Source organism: Protomyctophum parallelum, assembly GCF_964188405.1.
Source record: "Protomyctophum parallelum genome assembly, chromosome: 17".
Taxonomy (NCBI): domain Eukaryota; kingdom Metazoa; phylum Chordata; class Actinopteri; order Myctophiformes; family Myctophidae; genus Protomyctophum; species Protomyctophum parallelum.
The window spans coordinates 40031686-40054159 of NC_139719.1; positions in this window are offsets into that span (position 1 = coordinate 40031686).

The following is a 22474-nucleotide window of genomic DNA, read 5'->3' on the forward strand; positions in this document are numbered from 1 at the left end:
CCTACATCATTTTGGGAGTCCTTGACATGACACATTTGGAGCACCACTGCTACTGATATAGCAACATAGGTTTTTCAGAAAACTGATTTAGAAGACATTTGCAGAATCGGACCATTTTGGCCTGAGATCAGATTCTAAAAAGGTCTTCTACATCCTGACAGTTTTCTGAAAAAGCTATGTTTCTATGTCAGTCGTTTTTTTCAAAAATAGCAGACCTACAAGCTCGTAGCACGCTACTCGGTGGCGTGCTATGAGCTAACAGCGTATGTAAGTAAAGTAGGCTAATGTTCTTAAATACAGTAGAGCCCAGGCCTTAATTCCCCCTTCATATTACTGTTGATCAATTGTATTTTAACACAATTCAAATTATGAAACAGTAATAATGATGTTAATGAAGTATGTATGGAGACATGGGAAGACCTCTGTTACTGAACAAACAATATATCAATAATTTACTAGAGCCATTCTAACAAAACATCTCCCTTACAGAACCTTTAACATTTCACAAAGGCAGTTCTGTAGTTCTGCTGAAACTCCTCAGAGTCAAAGAGGTGTAAAATGGTCTCAGTTCATCCATAATGTGATCCTTAACAGGTGATCTGTCCAATGCCAGACAACCAGTGACCATTAACACGTTTAATCTCTGCATTTTAATGCATTGTCTACAGTGAATGAAGCATCAACCATCATCTTTTAGCCTGTTTACATTTTAACCTGTGGGAATAATGTGGTAAGTGGTAAACGCTTCCCTAGAATGTCCAGCCTTAAAGCACAATTCACACTGGGGAGAAACAATAAGGATGTGATCATTGTGGACAACACTTCTCTCAAATGAATAGCCTTAAAGCACACCAGATAATTCACACTGGGGAGAAACCAGATGGATGTGATCCAACATGGGATCCAATGGGATGGCGTAGGGGAAATACTATCGATGACACACTGTTTTGGCTCTGCCCTCTCAGACGCGGTGGGAGGGACTTTTCATAGCAGTGGCCACTAGCCCGCCCCGACTTCACACAGCATTGAACAGGCTGTATAGAGCTTTATATAGTTGCATTTTCGATTATTATCACAACTTTGTCATAATTTAACTCAGACAAAGTAGATGCCAGCGTGCCAGTAGATACTCTGCTTTAAATCCATTTTGGGCGGGAACCCCTTTTGGTGTTAGCATTATGTTATGCTTTAGCTATTGAAAAATAGCAGTTCTACAAGCTTGTAGGTCTGCTATTTTTGAAAAATCGAAGAACCACTGAGATAGAAACATAGCTTTTTCAGAAAACCGTCAGGATGTAGAAGAGATTTTTAGAATCTGATCTCAGGTCAGAATGGGTTAAGATAAAGCACAGTTAACACGAACATTCAATTAGACACACACACACACACACACAGACAGGCGACTGTGTACAAACGGTAGGTACCTTGTTGAATGGTTGCAGTCCATGCAGTGACGTCAGAGCGATGCACTTTGAGGTTCAACGTGAACGGAGGCGGCTGCTCATAGTATGCTTCAGAGAAACCGCAGAACAGAAGGCTTTGCTGCACACACACAGACACATCATATTACATCATTAACTTCATGTATATCACACATTCAACATTCATCATGCATAAATACATACTGTAGGCTACTTACATCTATTGAATAGTTTATTTAGTTTTAGTCACATTTTAGTCACCCGGAATGTTTTAGTGTTAGTCTAGTTTCAGTCGACTAAATATCATAAGATTTTAGTCGACTAAATCTACAGTTGATTTAGTCGACTAGAATGTATTTTGTCGGGCCTTGATGCCGCCGTAATGACTGTTTTTACACTTGCTGAAAATAGCCGATCTACAAGCTTGTAGATCTGCTATTTTCAGCATGCAACCTAGTGTAAAATGTCTTATACTGGATCTCTTGTCCACTAGACCCTTCCTAACATTTTAGTCTTTAGTTTTTATTTGTTGACGAAATCGTCTGTAGGCCTATATTTAGTCTTAGTTTTAGTCACCATAGCTTAGTTTTCATTTAGTTTTCCTCAGTGAAAAAAAGGTAGTCAACGAACATTTTTCGTCTTAGTTTTAGTCGACGAAATCAACACGGTTCTCAATAACATCCTTCTACACACCTGAGGATGAAGTTCTCCTCTGGACTCGCTCATCAGACTGTAGTTCTGCTCTAGAAGGAGACAGGAGGTGTTTCTTAGTACATAATTAAAATGTACACACAAGTAAAGCATTTTCAACTTTTGAGTGGGGTTTCCTGTCCATTTTATATGTTATGCGTACCCTTTACCCCTAGACTAATCGGTGCGTAACAGCGTATGTAAGTAAAGTAGGCTAATATGTTCTTAAACACAGTAGAGCCCAGGCCTTAATTCCCCCTTCATATTACTGTTGATCAATTGTACCTTTAACACAATTCACATTATGAAACAGTAATAATGATGTTAATGAAGTATGTATGGAGACATATGGGAAGACCTCTGTTACTGAACAAACAATATATCAATGATTTACTAGAGACATTCTTACAAAACATCTCCCTTACAGGAATGTGGGTTTTGTTCATTATTTAGCATTAAAAAAAACATTGAATAAAAGTGCAGTCATCACAACCCTATTGAAACTAATTCCACACACCTGAGTGCTCCTCATTCCCTCAGAGCAACACAACCTGAACAATGACTTGAAGACTCAAAGTTGTTGTTTACACAAATAAAGTTGTTGCTGTTATTGCCTCTGTAAATCACGGTGAAAGTATTACAATATCCTACAATGATTATGATTGGGGTCCTTCATATCAAATTCATGGGGGAAACTTCTAACAAACAGACACTAAAATCATGGTGACTCCATCATTGCTTTTCAATAAAGGTGCATTGTGTTGTTATATTAATTGTTATATTTAACCCTCCAAATTCAAATAACGTATCAGCTTTTATTAATCAAATGAAAGGTGGTTTGGTTACTAGTGTTAGATTTGTATTGTAATATTATTCTCAAGCGTGAGATGAATACCAGCTAACATGTAATCACAGTTTGAACCGTCTGTCGCAGGAAACAAAAATATATACACTTACATGTATGACATGAATAGATTTGAATCTAGAGTGAAGCACATGCACCAACATGTTGTACTTTGTTTTAGTTTAAATTTGTATACGATATCATATGTAAATCCAGACACTAGTTGTGATGACTCCAATATAGATGAAACAAATGTTTCCATGTATAGATTAATTGAAAGTATACTTGACATACATATTTGAACGTACTGTTATTTTTAGTATACTACTCCTCATTCACTGAGTCAATAGTTTCATCAAAAATGATGAAAAATGTTAAATGTTCTGATTAATTGAAAATGGAGGACCCTGGTGAAAACATTGTTTGTTCATCGTATCAGGTTTTTTGTATTGACCTGTACTTTGTTGAACTGTACCCATTCTACAAACTGTGAATAAAATGTTGAATCAATCGTTTGTTCGTGCTTAAAAGATATAGAATACAATTATGAAAGTTTTTCTTTTCTTCTTAGTATATAATTAAAATGTACACTTACTATATAGTGACACATTATGTTAAACAAATCAACTTAAAACATTTAGTCCTCACAAAAGTCAAGAGTAGATGTTAAAATCTCCCAAACATGTTTGAAAGTGAAACATCCCTTTAAACATGCAGTCTTTGTTTAGTACCAGGAGTCTGCCCATCGCACAATCTCTTTGGTAAACAGAAATAAATGTACATGTGGGTTACAAATTCCATCCTAAAGGAGAGAGAACCCTGCAAAGATTTAACAGCTTCTGTTTTAGTTCAATGTCTTCCAGTTTCCCTTACAGTTTCACTTCCTTAACAGGTGATCTGTCCAATGCCAGACAACCAGTGGCCATTAATTAACATGTTTAATCTCTGCATTTGAATGCATTGTCCAAAGTGAAGCATCAGCCATCGTCATTTAGCCCGTTTACATTTTAACCTGGGGTAGGAATGTGGGTTTTGTTCATTATTTACCTGAACAATGACTCGAAGACTGTCCAGGTTTACACAAACACAGTTGTCACTGTTATTGTGTCTCTGTTGTTAATAACAATGTAATCATGAATGTAGGATATGCTTATTATTATCCTGACATATCCTGATCATGAATTAATAATACTGTATGGACACATGTTTCTGCACACATGCCTACACATTACACAATGGGCTATGAGACTAAGAGGATTTGACAATATACTAATTTGTTGTTAGGCCTTGACCAGTTTTGTACAGAAACCAGACCACTGTCTTCTATACTAAAGTGGAAACAAATTGAACTTACATCGCACCTTAATACAATAATAATAAAAGTACAGGGGATGTGGTAGTATACTGGTAAAAGAGCTGGTTCTACTTGGTTCTGATGTTACTGAAAGAATGTAGAGCAATCCTCTTTGACTCTGCTGCATTAATTCATATCCACTTATATTATTCAATACTGTTAGACATATATTATCCAGATACTCATTACATGTACATAATATCCTTAACATATAGTTTGTGAATATCAGTCTCCAGTAGGAGTCCCAATGGAGTGTTTGGTCCTGCATTTACTTTACTCACGTTCACATAGACTGATAGGATGTACTTATATTCATACATCAATGTATTATAATTTGGATATAGTTTAGATTAATTAAATATGAAATATAATAATAAAAGTACAGGGGATGTGGTAGTATACTGGTAAAAGACAAGATATGAAGGCTTGTGTACTATTTATGAAGACTGTCTGCAATCATTTTAGGGGTGAGTGGCAGTTTTTGTTTTGGAAAACAAATAGACCAAACTGTTTTTCTTTGTAAGACACTGGGATGTAAATCACAGTATGAGCAGTTGTTTCTTCACCAGAGCTGGTTCTACTTGGTTCTGATGTTACTGAAATAATGTAGAGCAATCCTCTTTGACTCTAATAATAATAATAATAATACACATGTTTCTGCACACAGGCCTACACATTACGAAAAAAAACAAACTATAATAGTTCATTTCTTGTAAACATAAACTTTAGCTCAACATTTTGAACTTAACTAGTTCATTAAAATAATAACTTTCCCAACACTGCCAGTTTCTTTCTAGAATGTTGCATAGAGCATGGCCTGGGGAGGAGTCAGAGAGGGGTGGAGCACATGCAACAGTTTGTTAGGTTGTGATTGGTGGAGATATGATTCTATTGTTCTCCTCTTTGGCCAATCAACACCAAGCAGTTAGTGGTTCCACCTCAGACTCTCTAGCATAAGAAGAGTTTGTAGTTGTCAGTTCTCCACAACTCCTCCAGGATATCAATCATTTCTGATCACATCTGACTGTGGACTCCAGACTTCAGCTGAAGATGAACTCTACCAATGACACCATGAACAGTTCTGCTCAACAGGGAGGACCCAATGATCATCAAGACCTCTGTAAGTTACTTTCTGTGTCTATATGGATATACAGCATGTCATAAAAAGTTATGTTTGTTTTGTTTTAATATTAGCATTGACTTTGTCTCTTTTTCTAAAATGCACAACATAGCTAATAATTGTGTACATTAACTTTGTTAGTTTCTGCAATTTTAAGTCTATGAAGTTCAACTAAGCAATTTGTCTATTTCCAATTCAGTGGTGTATCATCAGCCTGGTTTACCTGTTCTACCAGAGGTGAATGAACAAAGAACCTTGGCTACGCAAAAACACCACTGCTGTGATCAGTGTGGTAAACGCTTCCCTAAAATGTCCAAACTTAAAACACACCAGAGAATTCACAATGGAGAGAAACCCTATGGATGTGATCAGTGTGGACAACACTTCTCTCAAATTGCAAACCTTAAAAGACACCAGAAAATTCACACTGGAGAGAAACCATATGGATGTGATCAATGTGGACAACACTTCTCTCACATAGCAGACCTTAAAAGCCACCAGAGAATTCACACTGGAGAGAAACCATATGGATGTGATCAATGTGGACAACACTTCTCTAGAATGGCACACCTTAAAACCCACCAGAGAATTCACACTGGAGAGAAACCCTATGGATGTGATCAGTGTGGACAACACTTCTCTAGAATGGCACACCTTAAAACCCACCAGAGAATTCACACTGGAGAGAAACCCTATGGATGTGATCAGTGTGGACAACACTTCTCTCAAATTGCAAACCTTAAAAGCCACCAGAGAATTCACACTGGAGAGAAACCCTATGGATGTGATCATTGTGGACAACACTTCTCTGACAAGGCCACCCTGAAAACACACCAGAGAATTCACACTGGAGAGAAACCATATGGATGTGATCAGTGTGGACACCAGTTCTCTAGAATGGACAGCCTTAAAAGCCACAAGAAAATTCACACTGGAGAGAAACCCTATGGATGTGATCAGTGTGGACAACATTTCTCTCAAATTTCAAACCTTAAAAAGCACCAGAGAATTCACACTGGAGAGAAACCCTACGGATGTGATGAGTGCGGGCAACACTTTTCTCAAATGTTTAGCCTTAAAACACACCAGAGAATTCACACTGGAGAGAAACCATATGGATGTGATCATTGTGGACAACACTTCTCTCAAATGTCCAGCCTTAAAAGCCACCAGAGAATTCACACTGGAGAGAAACCATATGGATGTGATCAATGTGGGAAACACTTCTCTCACATATCCAGCCTTAAAACCCACCAGAGAGTTCACACTGGAGAGAAACCCAAATAATTGTGATGTTTGTGGAAAAGCTTTTTAGTAATTCAAATAATTTACATTTTCACAGGGTTGTACACACTGGATTTAAACTGTTGACTCTTGTGTTAGAATTGTACTAATTTGAGCCACTGAAAATGTCCTGACCACAGACATGAATCCACATTACAACCAAGTGTAACATGTTGATCCATATGGTATTTTTTAAACAATTGTTTTTTTTTTCTAGATTATGAAACAGTAATAATGATGTTAATGAAGTATGTATGGAGACATATGGGAAGACCTCTGTTACTGAACAAACAATATATCAATGATTTACTAGAGACATTCTTACAAAACATCTCCCTTACAGGAATGTGGGTTTTGTTCATTATTTAGCATTAAAAAAAACATTGAATAAAAGTGCAGTCATCACAACCCTATTGAAACTAATTCCACACACCTGAGTGCTCCTCATTCCCTCAGAGCAACACAACCTGAACAATGACTTGAAGACTCAAAGTTGTTGTTTACACAAATAAAGTTGTTGCTGTTATTGCCTCTGTAAATCACGGTGAAAGTATTACAATATCCTACAATGATTATGATTGGGGTCCTTCATATCAAATTCATGGGGGAAACTTCTAACAAACAGACACTAAAATCATGGTGACTCCATCATTGCTTTTCAATAAAGGTGCATTGTGTTGTTATATTAATTGTTATATTTAACCCTCCAAATTCAAATAACGTATCAGCTTTTATTAATCAAATGAAAGGTGGTTTGGTTACTAGTGTTAGATTTGTATTGTAATATTATTCTCAAGCGTGAGATGAATACCAGCTAACATGTAATCACAGTTTGAACCGTCTGTCGCAGGAAACAAAAATATATACGCTTACATGTATGACATGAATAGATTTGAATCTAGAGTGAAGCACATGCACCAACATGTTGTACTTTGTTTTAGTTTAAATTTGTATACGATATCATATGTAAATCCAGACACTAGTTGTGATGACTCCAATATAGATGAAACAAATGTTTCCATGTATAGATTAATTGAAAGTATACTTGACATACATATTTGAACGTACTGTTATTTTTAGTATACTACTCCTCATTCACTGAGTCAATAGTTTCATCAAAAATGATGAAAAATGTTAAATGTTCTGATTAATTGAAAATGGAGGACCCTGGTGTAAACATTGTTTGTTCATCGTATCAGGTTTTTTGTATTGACCTGTACTTTGTTGAACTGTACCCATTCTACAAACTGTGAATAAAATGTTGAATCAATCGTTTGTTCGTGCTTAAAAGATATAGAATACAATTATGAAAGTTTTTCTTTTCTTCTTAGTATATAATTAAAATGTACACTTACTATATAGTGACACATTATGTTAAACAAATCAACTTAAAACATTTAGTCCTCACAAAAGTCAAGAGTAGATGTTAAAATCTCCCAAACATGTTTGAAAGTGAAACATCCCTTTAAACATGCAGTCTTTGTTTAGTACCAGGAGTCTGCCCATCGCACAATCTCTTTGGTAAACAGAAATAAATGTACATGTGGGTTACAAATTCCATCCTAAAGGAGAGAGAACCCTGCAAAGATTTAACAGCTTCTGTTTTAGTTCAATGTCTTCCAGTTTCCCTTACAGTTTCACTTCCTTAACAGGTGATCTGTCCAATGCCAGACAACCAGTGGCCATTAATTAACATGTTTAATCTCTGCATTTGAATGCATTGTCCAAAGTGAAGCATCAGCCATCGTCATTTAGCCCGTTTACATTTTAACCTGGGGTAGGAATGTGGGTTTTGTTCATTATTTACCTGAACAATGACTCGAAGACTGTCCAGGTTTACACAAACACAGTTGTCACTGTTATTGTGTCTCTGTTGTTAATAACAATGTAATCATGAATGTAGGATATGCTTATTATTATCCTGACATATCCTGATCATGAATTAATAATACTGTATGGACACATGTTTCTGCACACATGCCTACACATTACACAATGGGCTATGAGACTAAGAGGATTTGACAATATACTAATTTGTTGTTAGGCCTTGACCAGTTTTGTACAGAAACCAGACCACTGTCTTCTATACTAAAGTGGAAACAAATTGAACTTACATCGCACCTTAATACAATAATAATAAAAGTACAGGGGATGTGGTAGTATACTGGTAAAAGAGCTGGTTCTACTTGGTTCTGATGTTACTGAAAGAATGTAGAGCAATCCTCTTTGACTCTGCTGCATTAATTCATATCCACTTATATTATTCAATACTGTTAGACATATATTATCCAGATACTCATTACATGTACATAATATCCTTAACATATAGTTTGTGAATATCAGTCTCCAGTAGGAGTCCCAATGGAGTGTTTGGTCCTGCATTTACTTTACTCACGTTCACATAGACTGATAGGATGTACTTATATTCATACATCAATGTATTATAATTTGGATATAGTTTAGATTAATTAAATATGAAATATAATAATAAAAGTACAGGGGATGTGGTAGTATACTGGTAAAAGACAAGATATGAAGGCTTGTGTACTATTTATGAAGACTGTCTGCAATCATTTTAGGGGTGAGTGGCAGTTTTTGTTTTGGAAAACAAATAGACCAAACTGTTTTTCTTTGTAAGACACTGGGATGTAAATCACAGTATGAGCAGTTGTTTCTTCACCAGAGCTGGTTCTACTTGGTTCTGATGTTACTGAAATAATGTAGAGCAATCCTCTTTGACTCTAATAATAATAATAATAATACACATGTTTCTGCACACAGGCCTACACATTACGAAAAAAAAAAAACTATAATAGTTCATTTCTTGTAAACATAAACTTTAGCTCAACATTTTGAACTTAACTAGTTCATTAAAATAATAACTTTCCCAACACTGCCAGTTTCTTTCTAGAATGTTGCATAGAGCATGGCCTGGGGAGGAGTCAGAGAGGGGTGGAGCACATGCAGCAGTTTGTTAGGTTGTGATTGGTGGAGATATGATTCTATTGTTCTCCTCTTTGGCCAATCAACACCAAGCAGTTAGTGGTTCCACCTCAGACTCTCTAGCATAAGAAGAGTTTGTAGTTGTCAGTTCTCCACAACTCCTCCAGGATATCAATCATTTCTGATCACATCTGACTGTGGACTCCAGACTTCAGCTGAAGATGAACTCTACCAATGACACCATGAACAGTTCTGCTCAACAGGGAGGACCCAATGATCATCAAGACCTCTGTAAGTTACTTTCTGTGTCTATATGGATATACAGCATGTCATAAAAAGTTATGTTTGTTTTGTTTTAATATTAGCATTGACTTTGTCTCTTTTTCTAAAATGCACAACATAGCTAATAATTGTGTACATTAACTTTGTTAGTTTCTGCAATTTTAAGTCTATGAAGTTCAACTAAGCAATTTGTCTATTTCCAATTCAGTGGTGTATCATCAGCCTGGTTTACCTGTTCTACCAGAGGTGAATGAACAAAGAACCTTGGCTACGCAAAAACACCACTGCTGTGATCAGTGTGGTAAACGCTTCCCTAAAATGTCCAAACTTAAAACACACCAGAGAATTCACAATGGAGAGAAACCCTATGGATGTGATCAGTGTGGACAACACTTCTCTCAAATTGCAAACCTTAAAAGACACCAGAAAATTCACACTGGAGAGAAACCATATGGATGTGATCAATGTGGACAACACTTCTCTCACATAGCAGACCTTAAAAGCCACCAGATAATTCACACTGGAGAGAAACCATATGGATGTGATCAATGTGGACAACACTTCTCTAGAATGGCACACCTTAAAACCCACCAGAGAATTCACACTGGAGAGAAACCCTATGGATGTGATCAGTGTGGACAACACTTCTCTAGAATGGCACACCTTAAAACCCACCAGAGAATTCACACTGGAGAGAAACCCTATGGATGTGATCAGTGTGGACAACACTTCTCTCAAATTGCAAACCTTAAAAGCCACCAGAGAATTCACACTGGAGAGAAACCCTATGGATGTGATCATTGTGGACAACACTTCTCTGACAAGGCCACCCTGAAAACACACCAGAGAATTCACACTGGAGAGAAACCATATGGATGTGATCAGTGTGGACACCAGTTCTCTAGAATGGACAGCCTTAAAAGCCACAAGAAAATTCACACTGGAGAGAAACCCTATGGATGTGATCAGTGTGGACAACATTTCTCTCAAATTTCAAACCTTAAAAAGCACCAGAGAATTCACACTGGAGAGAAACCCTACGGATGTGATGAGTGCGGGCAACACTTTTCTCAAATGTTTAGCCTTAAAACACACCAGAGAATTCACACTGGAGAGAAACCATATGGATGTGATCATTGTGGACAACACTTCTCTCAAATGTCCAGCCTTAAAAGCCACCAGAGAATTCACACTGGAGAGAAACCATATGGATGTGATCAATGTGGGAAACACTTCTCTCACATATCCAGCCTTAAAACCCACCAGAGAGTTCACACTGGAGAGAAACCCAAATAATTGTGATGTTTGTGGAAAAGCTTTTTAGTAATTCAAATAATTTACATTTTCACAGGGTTGTACACACTGGATTTAAACTGTTGACTCTTGTGTTAGAATTGTACTAATTTGAGCCACTGAAAATGTCCTGACCACAGACATGAATCCACATTACAACCAAGTGTAACATGTTGATCCATATGGTATTTTTTAAACAATTGTTTTTTTTTTCTAGATTATTAGGATGGCGATGAAACAAATGTTTTCATGTATAGATTAATTGCAAGTAAACTTACTCTTTGAACGGACTGGTCTTCTGCCATGTTACAGATTCCCCAGATTTTAGTTGTATGTCATTCAATGTTCAGAATAATTGAAAAATGGAGGACCCTGGTGTAAACAATTGTGTGTCCTCGTATCAGGTTTTTTGTATTGACCTGTACTTTTGTTGAACTGTACCCATTCTACAAACTGTGAATAAAATGTTGAATGAATCGTTTGTTCGTCCTTAAAAAATATAGAATACAAAAAGTTTGTTTTTTCTTCTTAGTATATAATTAAAATGTGTTATATGTTTGAAAGTGAAACATCCCTTTAAACATGCAGTCTTTGTTCAGTACCAGGAGTCTGCCCATCGCACAATCTCTTTGGTAAAGAGAAATAAATGTACATGTGGGTTACAAATTCCATCCTAAAGGAGAGAGAACCCTGCAAAGATTTAACAGCTTGTGTTTTAGTTCAATGTCTTCCAGTTTCCCTTACAGTTTAACTTCTATTCTGTATGTATCCTATGAGTTATATGACTGGATGTGGAGACATGGGAAGACTTCTGTTACTGAACAAACAATAATTATATCAATGATTACTAGAGCTATTTTAACTACACATATCCCTTAGAACTTAATATTACCCTTTGTGAAATGTGTTGAGTGTGATAGACCTATTTCTGTAGTTCTGCTGGAACTCCTCAAAGAGGTGTAAAATGGTCTCAATTCATCCATAATGTGATCATTAACACGTTTAATCTCTGCATTTGAATGCATTGTCTGTTTTAACCTGGGGTAAGAATGTGGGTTTTTCATTATTTAGCATTTGAAAGAAGAAAAAAAAAAATCACAACCCTATTGAAACTAATTCCACACACCTGAGTGCTCCTCATTCCCTCAGAGCAACACAACCTGAACAATGACTTAAAGACTTAAAGTTATCCAGGTTTACACAAATACAGTTGTTGCCGTTATTGTGTCTCTGTTGTTAATAACAATGTAATCATGAATATAGGATATGATTATTATTATAAGGATAATTATTTTTATCTTGACTTATCCTGATCATGAATTAATAATACTGTATGGACACATGTTTCTGCACACATGCCTACACATTACACAATGGGCTATGAGACTAAGAGGATTTGACAATATACTAATTTGTTGTTAGGCCTTGACCAGTTTTGTACAGAAACCAGACCACTGTCTTCTATAATAAAGTGGAAACAAATTGAACTTACATTCCACCTTAATAAAATAATAAGTACAAGGGATGTGGTAGTATACTGGTAAAAGACAAGATATGAAGGCTTGTGTACTATTTATGAAGACTGCAATCATTTTAGGGGTGAGTGGCAGATTATTATCACAACTTTGTCATAATTAAACTCAGACAAAGTAGATAACTCAAAACTTTGCTTCTCTTCTGGGGAGGACCCTGGAACAACATATTTTTAGATGGGGGTCCTTGACATGAAATATTGAGCACCACTGATACAGAAACATGAGGTTTTTCAGAAAACGTCAGGCCTAAATGGTTAAAGCACAGTTAACACGAACATTCAATTAGACGCACATGCACACACGTGCACGCACACACAGACAGGGGACTGTGTACAAACGGTAGGTACCTTGTTGAATGGTTGCAGTCCATGCAGTGACGTCAGAGCGATGCACTTTGAGGTTCAACGTGAACGGAGGCGGCTGCTCATAGTATGCTTCAGAGAAACCGCAGAACAGAAGGCTTTGCTGCACACACACAGACACATCATATTACATCATTAAATTCATGTATATCACACATTAGACATTCATCATGCATAAATACATAGGCTACTTACATCTATTGAATAGTTTATTTAGTTTTAGTCACATTTTAGTCACCCGGAATGTTTTAGTGTTAGTCTAGTTTCAGTCGACTAAATATCATAAGATTTTAGTCGACTAAAACTACAGTTGATTTAGTCGACTAGAATGTATTTTGTCGGGCCTTGATGCTGCCGTAATGACTGTTTCTACAAGCTCACGAGCTTTTAGATCTGCTATTTTCAGCATGCAACCTAGTGTAAAATGACTTATACTGGATCTCTTGTCCACTAGACCCTTCCTAACATTTTAGTCTTTAGTTTTTATTTGTTGACGAAATCGTCTGTAGGCCTATATTTAGTCTTAGTTTTAGTCACCATACCTTAGTTTTCATTTAGTTTTCCTCAGTGAAAAAAAGGTAGTCGACGAACATTTTTTGTCTTAGTTTTAGTCGACGAAATCAACACAGTTCTCAACAACATCCTTCTACACACCTGAGGATGAAGTTCTCCTCTGGACTCGCTCATCAGACTGTAGTTCTGCTCTAGAAGGAGACAGGAGGTGTTCAGGAGGTGTTCTTTTTTACCTTTCTTAGTACATAATTAAAATGTACACACAAGTAAAGTATTTTCAACTTTTGAGTGGGGTTTCCTGTCCATTTTATATGTTATGCGTACCCTTTACCCCTAGACTAATCGGTGCGTAACAGCGTATGTAAGTAAAGTAGGCTAATATGTTCTTAAATACAGTAGAGCCCAGGCCTTAATTCCCCCTTCATATTACTGTTGAACAATTGTACTTTTAACACAATTCACATTATGAAACAGTAATAATGATGTTAGTGAAGTATGTATGGAGACATATGGGAAGACCTCTGTTACTGAACAAACAATATATCAATGATTTACTAGAGACATTCTAACAAAACATCTCCCTTACAGGAATGTGGGTTTTGTTCATTATTTAGCATTAAAAAAAAACATTGAATAAAAGTGCAGTCATCACAACCCTATTGAAACTAATTCCACACACCTGAGTGCTCCTCATTCCCTCAGAGCAACACAACCTGAACAATGACTTGAAGACTCAAAGTTGTCGTTTACACAAATAAAGTCGTTGCTGTTATTGCCTCTGTAAATCACGGTGAAAGTATTACAATATCCTACAATGATTATGATTGGGGTCCTTCATATCAAATTCATGGGGGAAACTTCTAACAAACACAGACAGTAAAATCATGGTGACTCTATCATTGCTTTTCAATAAAGGTGCATTGTGTTGTTATCATAATCATGTAATTACCAAAAATTCTAATCATGTTCTTGTTGTGTTTTTGTTTCGTTGTTTTGTTCATGTTTTATATACTGCAATCATGTTTTCTGGATATTCTATATCTCATGTACAATGTTTCATTATAATTTATATAGGTGGAGGCCTCGTATAAGCCCCTAGCACTTTACCCTTCTTATATTTATATGTTCACTGTGTTGTTTTTGTACTGTGCTGAAAAAATAAATACAAATACAAATGTATACAAACAAAAACATGGTTGCCTCACTTTGATGTGCGACGAGTTGCAGCTGGTCAGATAGAGGTGGAGAACGTGGGCGTCCAAACCGCCGCCGACCAGATCCTCGTAGAGCATCGCGGCTCCGTGGTGCGCCACCTGCTGGGCGTCCCGGGCCACGGCGCCCACAGGCGACAGACGGGAGGACACCGTCCACTTCACGTGACTCCCAGAGGACTGGAGGACACCGTCCACTTCACGTGACTCCCAGAGGACTGGAGGACACCGTCCACTTCACGGGACTCCCAGAGGACTGGAGGACAACGTCCACTTCACGTGACTCCCAGAGGACTGGAGGACACCGTCCACTTCACGGGACTCCCAGAGGACGGGAGGACACCGTCCACTTCACGTGACTCCCAGAGGACTGGAGGACACCGTCCACTTCACGGGACTCCCAGAGGACTGGAGGACACCGTCCACTTCACGTGACTCCCAGAGGACTGGAGGACACCGTCCACTTCACGGGACTCCCAGAGGACACCGTCCACTTCATGTGACTCCCAGAGGACTGGAGGACACCGTCCACTTCACGTGACTCCCAGAGGACTGGAGGACACCGTCCACTTCACGTGACTCCCAGAGGACTGGAGGACAACGTCCACTTCACGTGACTCCCAGAGGACTGGAGGACGTCCTCCATGACGGGATCCTGGCCAGTGACGTGGAGCACACCCAACACCAGCTTCTCCTTCTCCTGGCCTGGGTGAAGATCATGGGAAGGCAGTGTTGTAAAAGTACAGTCATCACAACCCTATTGAAACTAATTCCACACACCTGAGTGCTCCTCATTCCCTCAGAGCAAGTCCTGATCAAATTGTTATATTTAACCCTCCAAATTCAAATAACGTATCAGCTTGTATTAATCAAATAAAGGTGGTTTGATTACTAGTGTTAGATTTGTATTGTAATATTATTCTCAAGCGTGAGATGAATATGTAATCACAGTTTGAACCGTCTGTCGCAGGAAACAAAAATATATAAGCTTGATGTATGACATGAATAGATTGAATCTTGCACCAACATGTTGTACTTTGTTTTCGTTTACATTTGTATACAATATCATATGTAAATCCAGACACTAGTTGAGATGACCCCAATATAGATGGCCCATAGCACTTACCCTACCCCCTTAGATAGCATTTCTGTAGACTTAGATAGCATTTGATACAGTCTGAAAACCCACCTTTTCAGACTCCATCATGGCCCATAGCACTTACCCCACCCCCTTAGATAGCATTTCTGTAGACTTAGATAGCATTTGATACAGACTTATAGCATATTATGTAGACAGCACTATAATTGCATTGTATGTAGTCATAGCACGTCATAGTACATATGTATAGCATAGTAGTAGTATAGTTTATATGTATAGCTTCATTATATAGATATTCCACTGTTACTTTCTTAGCTTACGCATGTTTCTTGATAAATGTTTTTATGTGATGTATTCCCATGCTTTTTTGTTCTTGCTTAATGTAAGTCGCTCTGGATTAAGAGCGTCTGCTAAATGCCTAAATTGTAAATTGTATAGATGAAACAAATGTTTCCATGTATAGATTAGTTGATTTTTGTATTGACATGTACTTTTGTTGAACTAAAACTTTGTTCAACATTTTATTCACAGTTTGTAGAATGGGTACCATTCTACAAACTGTGAATAAAATGTTGAATCAATCGTTTGTTCATGCTTAAACAATATAGAATACAATTATGAAAGTTTGTGTTTTCTTCTTAGTATATCATTAAAATGTGTTATATGTTAAACAAATCAACTTAAAAAATTGAGTCCTCACAAAAGTCTGAGTAGATGTTAAAATCTCCCAAACATGTTTGAAAGTGAAACATCCCTTTAAATATGTAGTCTTTGTTCAGTACCAGGGGTCTGCCCATCGAACAATCTCTTTGGTAAAGATAAATAAATGTACATGTGGGTTACAAATTCCATCCTAAAGGAGAGAGAACCCTACAAAGATTTATCAGCTTGTGTTTTAGTTCAATGTCTTCCAGTTTCCCTTATACAGTTTCACTTCTATTCACTTCTATAACTGTTTTTCTTTGTAAGATGCTGGCGTCAAGGCGTATGTAAGTAAATTAGGCTAATATGTTCTACAAGCTTGTAGGTCTTACAAGCTTGTAGGTCTATGAGCTAACAGCGTATGTAAGTAAAGTAGGCTAATATGTTCTTAAACACAGTAGAGCCCAGGCCTTAATTCCCCCTTCATATTACTGTTGATCAATTGTACTTGATGTTAGTGAAGTAGGTATGGAGACATGGGAAGACCTCTGTTACTGAACAAACAATATATCAATGATTTACTTGAGCCATTTTAACAAAACATCTTACAGCACCTTTAACATTTCACAAAGGCAGTTCTGTAGTTCTGCTGAAACTCAAGTCAAAGAGGTGTAAAATGGTCTCAGTTCATCCATAATGTGATCATTAACAGGTGATCTGTCCAATGCCAGACAATCAGTGACCATTAACATGTTTAATCTCTGCATTTGAATGCATTGTTTACAGTGACTGAAGCATCAGCCATCATCATTTAGCCTGTTTACATTGTAACCTGTGGGAATAATGTGAGTGTTCTTCATTATTTAGCATTTGAAAAAAATCACAACCCTATTGAAACGAATTCCACACACCTGAGTGCTCCTCATTCCCTCAGAGCAACACAACCTGAACAATGACTTAAAGACTTAAAGTTATCGAGGTTTACACAAATACAGTTGTTGCCGTTATTGTGTCTGTTGTTAATAACAATATAAACATGAATATAGGATATGATTATTATTATAAGGATAATTATTTTTAATTTGTTGTTAGGCCTTGACCAGTTTTGTACAGAAACCAGACCACTGTCTTCTATACTAAAGTGGAAACAAATTGAACTTACATTCCACCTTAATTAAATAATAAGTACAAGGGATGTGGTAGTATACTGGTAAAAGACAAGATATGAAGGCTTGTGTACTATTTATGAAGACTGCAATCATTTTAGGGGTGAGTGGCAGTTTGTGTTTTGGAAAACAAATAGACCCAACTGTTTTTTTTGTAAGACACTGGGATGTTGTTTCTTCACCAGAGCTGGTTCTACTTGGTTCTGAAATATTGTAGCGCAATCCTCTTTGACTCTGCTGCATTAATTAATATCCACTTATATTATTCAATACTGTTAGACATATATTATCCAGATACTCATTACATGTACATAATATCCTTACCATATAGTTAGTGAACATCAGTCTCCAGTAGGAGTCCCAATGGAGAGTGTTTGGTAGGAACTACTCCTTTGAGGTTTTTAAGGTTTATTATAAACCAGCTGTTTTTATGCACCACTTATGGAAAAACTCCCAGAAATGGGAGGTATGCTGGCACTCTGATTTATGTTGAATCCACTGCATTTGATTTAGTTTGACTTTCTTTCTCTTCTCTTCTGCGCTGTAATGTTTTGTTATTTTATTTATTTTGTTTCAGTTATTTGTTTCCTGATTTACCTACTTCACTAACATCATTATTACTGTTTCATAATGTGAATTGTGTTAAAAGTACAATTGACAACAGTAATATGAAGGGGGAATTAAGGCCTGGGCTCTACTGTATTTAAGAACATATTAGTCTACTTTACTTACATACGGTGTTACGCACCGATTAGTCTAGGGGTAAAGGGTACGCATAACATATACAATGGACAGGAAACCTCACTCAAAAGTTGAAAATACTTTACTTGTGGTGTTGTTGTTCTTAATATCAAATGGCTCAATGGATACATGATGGAAGCTGAGAGAGACCCAGCAGAAACTTAATGTATAGAAAGGTAATATATATAGCGTCTATCTGTGCACGCCACTGTCCATATGGGGTGTGGACCGGAGCGTGTCCAAACTTGAGGGCCTCCTTCCTATGTGTTTTTTGTCATATTATGTTACTGTATGTATTGTTGAGTCACTTGTTTGTTACCTGTAGGTTGACTAAGCTTTCAGGCACCTATTAAAACCCATTTTGACCTGAGATCAGATTCTAAAAATGTATGTTTGAAAATGACAGTTTTCTGAAAAAAGTATGTTTCTATGTCAGTCGACAGACCTACAAGCTCGTAGCGCTGCACTTTGTGCCGCGCTACGAGCTTGTAGGTCTGCTAGATGCTTGTAGGTCTGCTAGATCTGCTATTTTTCAATAGCTAAAGCATAACATAATGCTAACACCAAAAGGGGTTCCCGCCCAAAATGGGTTAATAATACACATGTTTCTGCACACAGGCCTACACATTACGAAAAAAAATAACTATAATAGTTCATTTCTTGTAAACATAAACTTTAGCTCAACATTTTTAACTTAACTAGTTCATTAAAATAATAACTTTCCCAACACTGCCAGTTTCTTTCTAGAATGTTGCATAGAGCATGGCCTGGGGAGGAGTCAGAGAGGGGTGGAGCACATGCAGCAGTTTGTTAGGTTGTGATTGGTGGAGATATGATTCTATTGTTCTCCTCTTTGGCCAATCAACACCAAGCAGTTAGTGGTTCCACCTCAGACTCTCTAGCATAAGAAGAGTTTGTAGTTGTCAGTTCTCCACAACTCCTCCAGGATATCAATCATTTTTTCTGATCACATCTGACTGTGGACTCCAGACTTCAGCTGAAGATGAACTCTACCAATGCCACCATGAACAGTTCTGCTCAACAGGGAGGACCCAATGATCATCAAGACCTCTGTAAGTTACTTTCTGTGTCTATATGCATATACAGCATGTCATAAAAAGTTATGTTTGTTTTGTTTTAATATTAGCATTGACTTAAAATACAGTTGTTTGTCTCTTTTTCTAAAATGCACAACATAGCTAATAATTGTGTACATTAACTTTGTTAGTTTCTGCAATTTTAAGTCTATGAAGTTCAACTAAGCAATGTTTCATTTGTCTATTTCCAATTCAGTGTTGTATCATCAGCCTGGTTTACCTGTTCTACCAGAGGTGAATGAACAAAGAACCTTGGCTACGCAAAAACACCACTGCTGTGATCAGTGTGGTAAACGCTTCCCTACAATATCCAAACTTAAAATACACCAGAGAATTCACACTGGAGAGAAACCCTATGGATGTGATCAGTGTGGACAACACTTCTCTCAAATGTCCAGTCTTATAAGCCACCAGAGAATTCACACTGGAGAGAAACCCTATGGATGTGATCAGTGTGGACAACACTTCTCTCAAATGAATAGCCTTAAAGCACACCAGATAATTCATACTGGGGAGAAAGCCTATGGATGTGATCAGTGTGGACAAAACTTCTCTGAGAAGTCCACCCTGAAAAAACACCAGCAAATTCACACTGGCGAGAAACCCTATGGATGTGATCAGTGTGGACAACATTTCTCTAGAATGGACAGCCTTAAAAGCCATCAGACAATTCACACTGGAGAGAAACCCTATGGATGTGATCAGTGTGGACAACATTTTTCTAGAATGGACAGCCTTAAAAGCCATCAGACAATTCACACTGGAGAGAAACCCTACGGATGTGATGAATGCGGACAACACTTTTCTCGAATGTCCAACCTTAAAACACACCAGAGAATTCACAATGGAGAGAAACCCTATGGATGTGATGAGTGCGGACAACACTTTTCTCAAATGTCCAACCTTAAAACACACCAGAGAATTCACACTGGAGAGAAACCCTATGGATGTGATCAGTGTGGACAACACTTCTCTCAAATTACAAACCTTAAAATCCACCAGAGAATTCACACTGGAGAGAAACCCTATGGATGTGATCATTGTGGACAACACTTCTCTACAATGGCACACCTTAAAACACACCAGAGAAGTCACACTGGAGAGAAACCCTATGGATGTAATCATTGTGGACAACACTTCTCTACAATGGCAAACCTTAAAACACACCAGAGAATTCACACTGGAGAGAAACCATATGGATGTGATCAATGTGGACAACACTTCTCTCAAATGTCCAGCCTTAAAACCCACCAGAGAATTCACACTGGAGAGAAACCATATGGATGTGATCAATGTGGGAAACACTTCTCTCAAATATCCAGCCTTAAAACCCACCAGAGAGTTCACACTGGAGAGAAACCCAAATAATTGTAATGTTTGTCGAAAAGCTTTTTAGTAATTCAAATGATTTAGATTTTCACACACTGGATTTAAACTGTTGACTCTTGTGTTAGAATTGTACTAATTTGAGCCACTGAAAATGTCCTGACCAGATTTGCTGTAGTTTACATTTAGACGATTTTAGTTGTATGTCATTAAATATTCAGAATAATTGAAAAATGGGAGGACCCTGGTGTAAACAATTGTGTTTCGTCGTATCAGGTTTTTTGTATTGACCTGTACTTTTGTTGAACTGTAACCATTCTACAAACTGAATAAAGTGTTGAATCAATCATTTGTCCGTGCTTTACAAAAATATAGATTATCATTAATTGTTGTTTTACTCAACACTAAAACAAAGTGCCTATGTATTTAGTTACGATGGATATTTAAAATGCTATTATGAAAGGTTGTTTTTTCTTCCCGTTTTGTTCTTCTTAGTATATAATTAAAATGTACACTTGATCTATATAGTGACACATTATGTTAAACAAACCACTGTCTTCTACACTAAAGTGGAAACAAATTTAACACACATTTACATTGCACCTTAAAAAAAAATAAGTACAGGGTATTATACTGGTAAAAGACAAGATGTGAAGGCTTGTGTACTATTTATGAAGACTGTTTGCAATCATTTTAGGGATGAGTGGCAGTCTGTGTTTTGGAAAACAAATACGCCTAACTGTTTTTCTTTGTAAGATGCTGGCGTCAAGGCGTATGTAAGTAAATTAGGCTAATATGTTCTTAAATACAGTAGAGCCCAGGCCTTAATTCCCCCTTCATATTACTGTTGATCAATTGTACTTTTAACACAATTCACATTATGAAACAGTAATCTGTTAGGAAGATGACATGTTACTGACTCAATCAATGATTTACTAGAGCCACAAAACTCTCCCTTACAGCACCGTTAACATTTAAAAGGCAGTTCTGTAGTTCTGCTGAAACTCATCAGAGTCAAAGAGGTGTAAATTGGTCTCAGTTCATCCATAATGTGATCATTAACAGGTGATCTGTCCAAGGCCAGACAACCAAGTGACCATTAACACGTTTAATCTCTGCATTTGAATGCATTGACTACAGTGACTGAAGCATCAGCCATCATCATTTAGCCTGTTTACATTTTAACCTGTGGGAAGAAAGTGGTAAATGGTTCCCTAGAATGTCCAGCCTTAAAGCACACCAGATCACAACTTTGTCATAATTAAACTCAGACAAAGTATAGATGCCAGCGTGATACTCTCCTTTTAACCCATTTTGGGCAGGAACCCCTTTTGGTGTTTTGTTTATGTTATGCTTTAGCTATTGAAAAATAGCAGATCTACAAGCTTGTAGGTCTGCTATTTTTGAAAGATCGAAGAACCACTGACATAGAAATATAGCTTTTTCATAAAACAGTCAGGATGTAGAAGACATTTTTAGAATCTGATCTCAGGTCAGAATGGGTTAAGATAAAGCACAGTTAACACGAACATTCATTAAGACACACACACA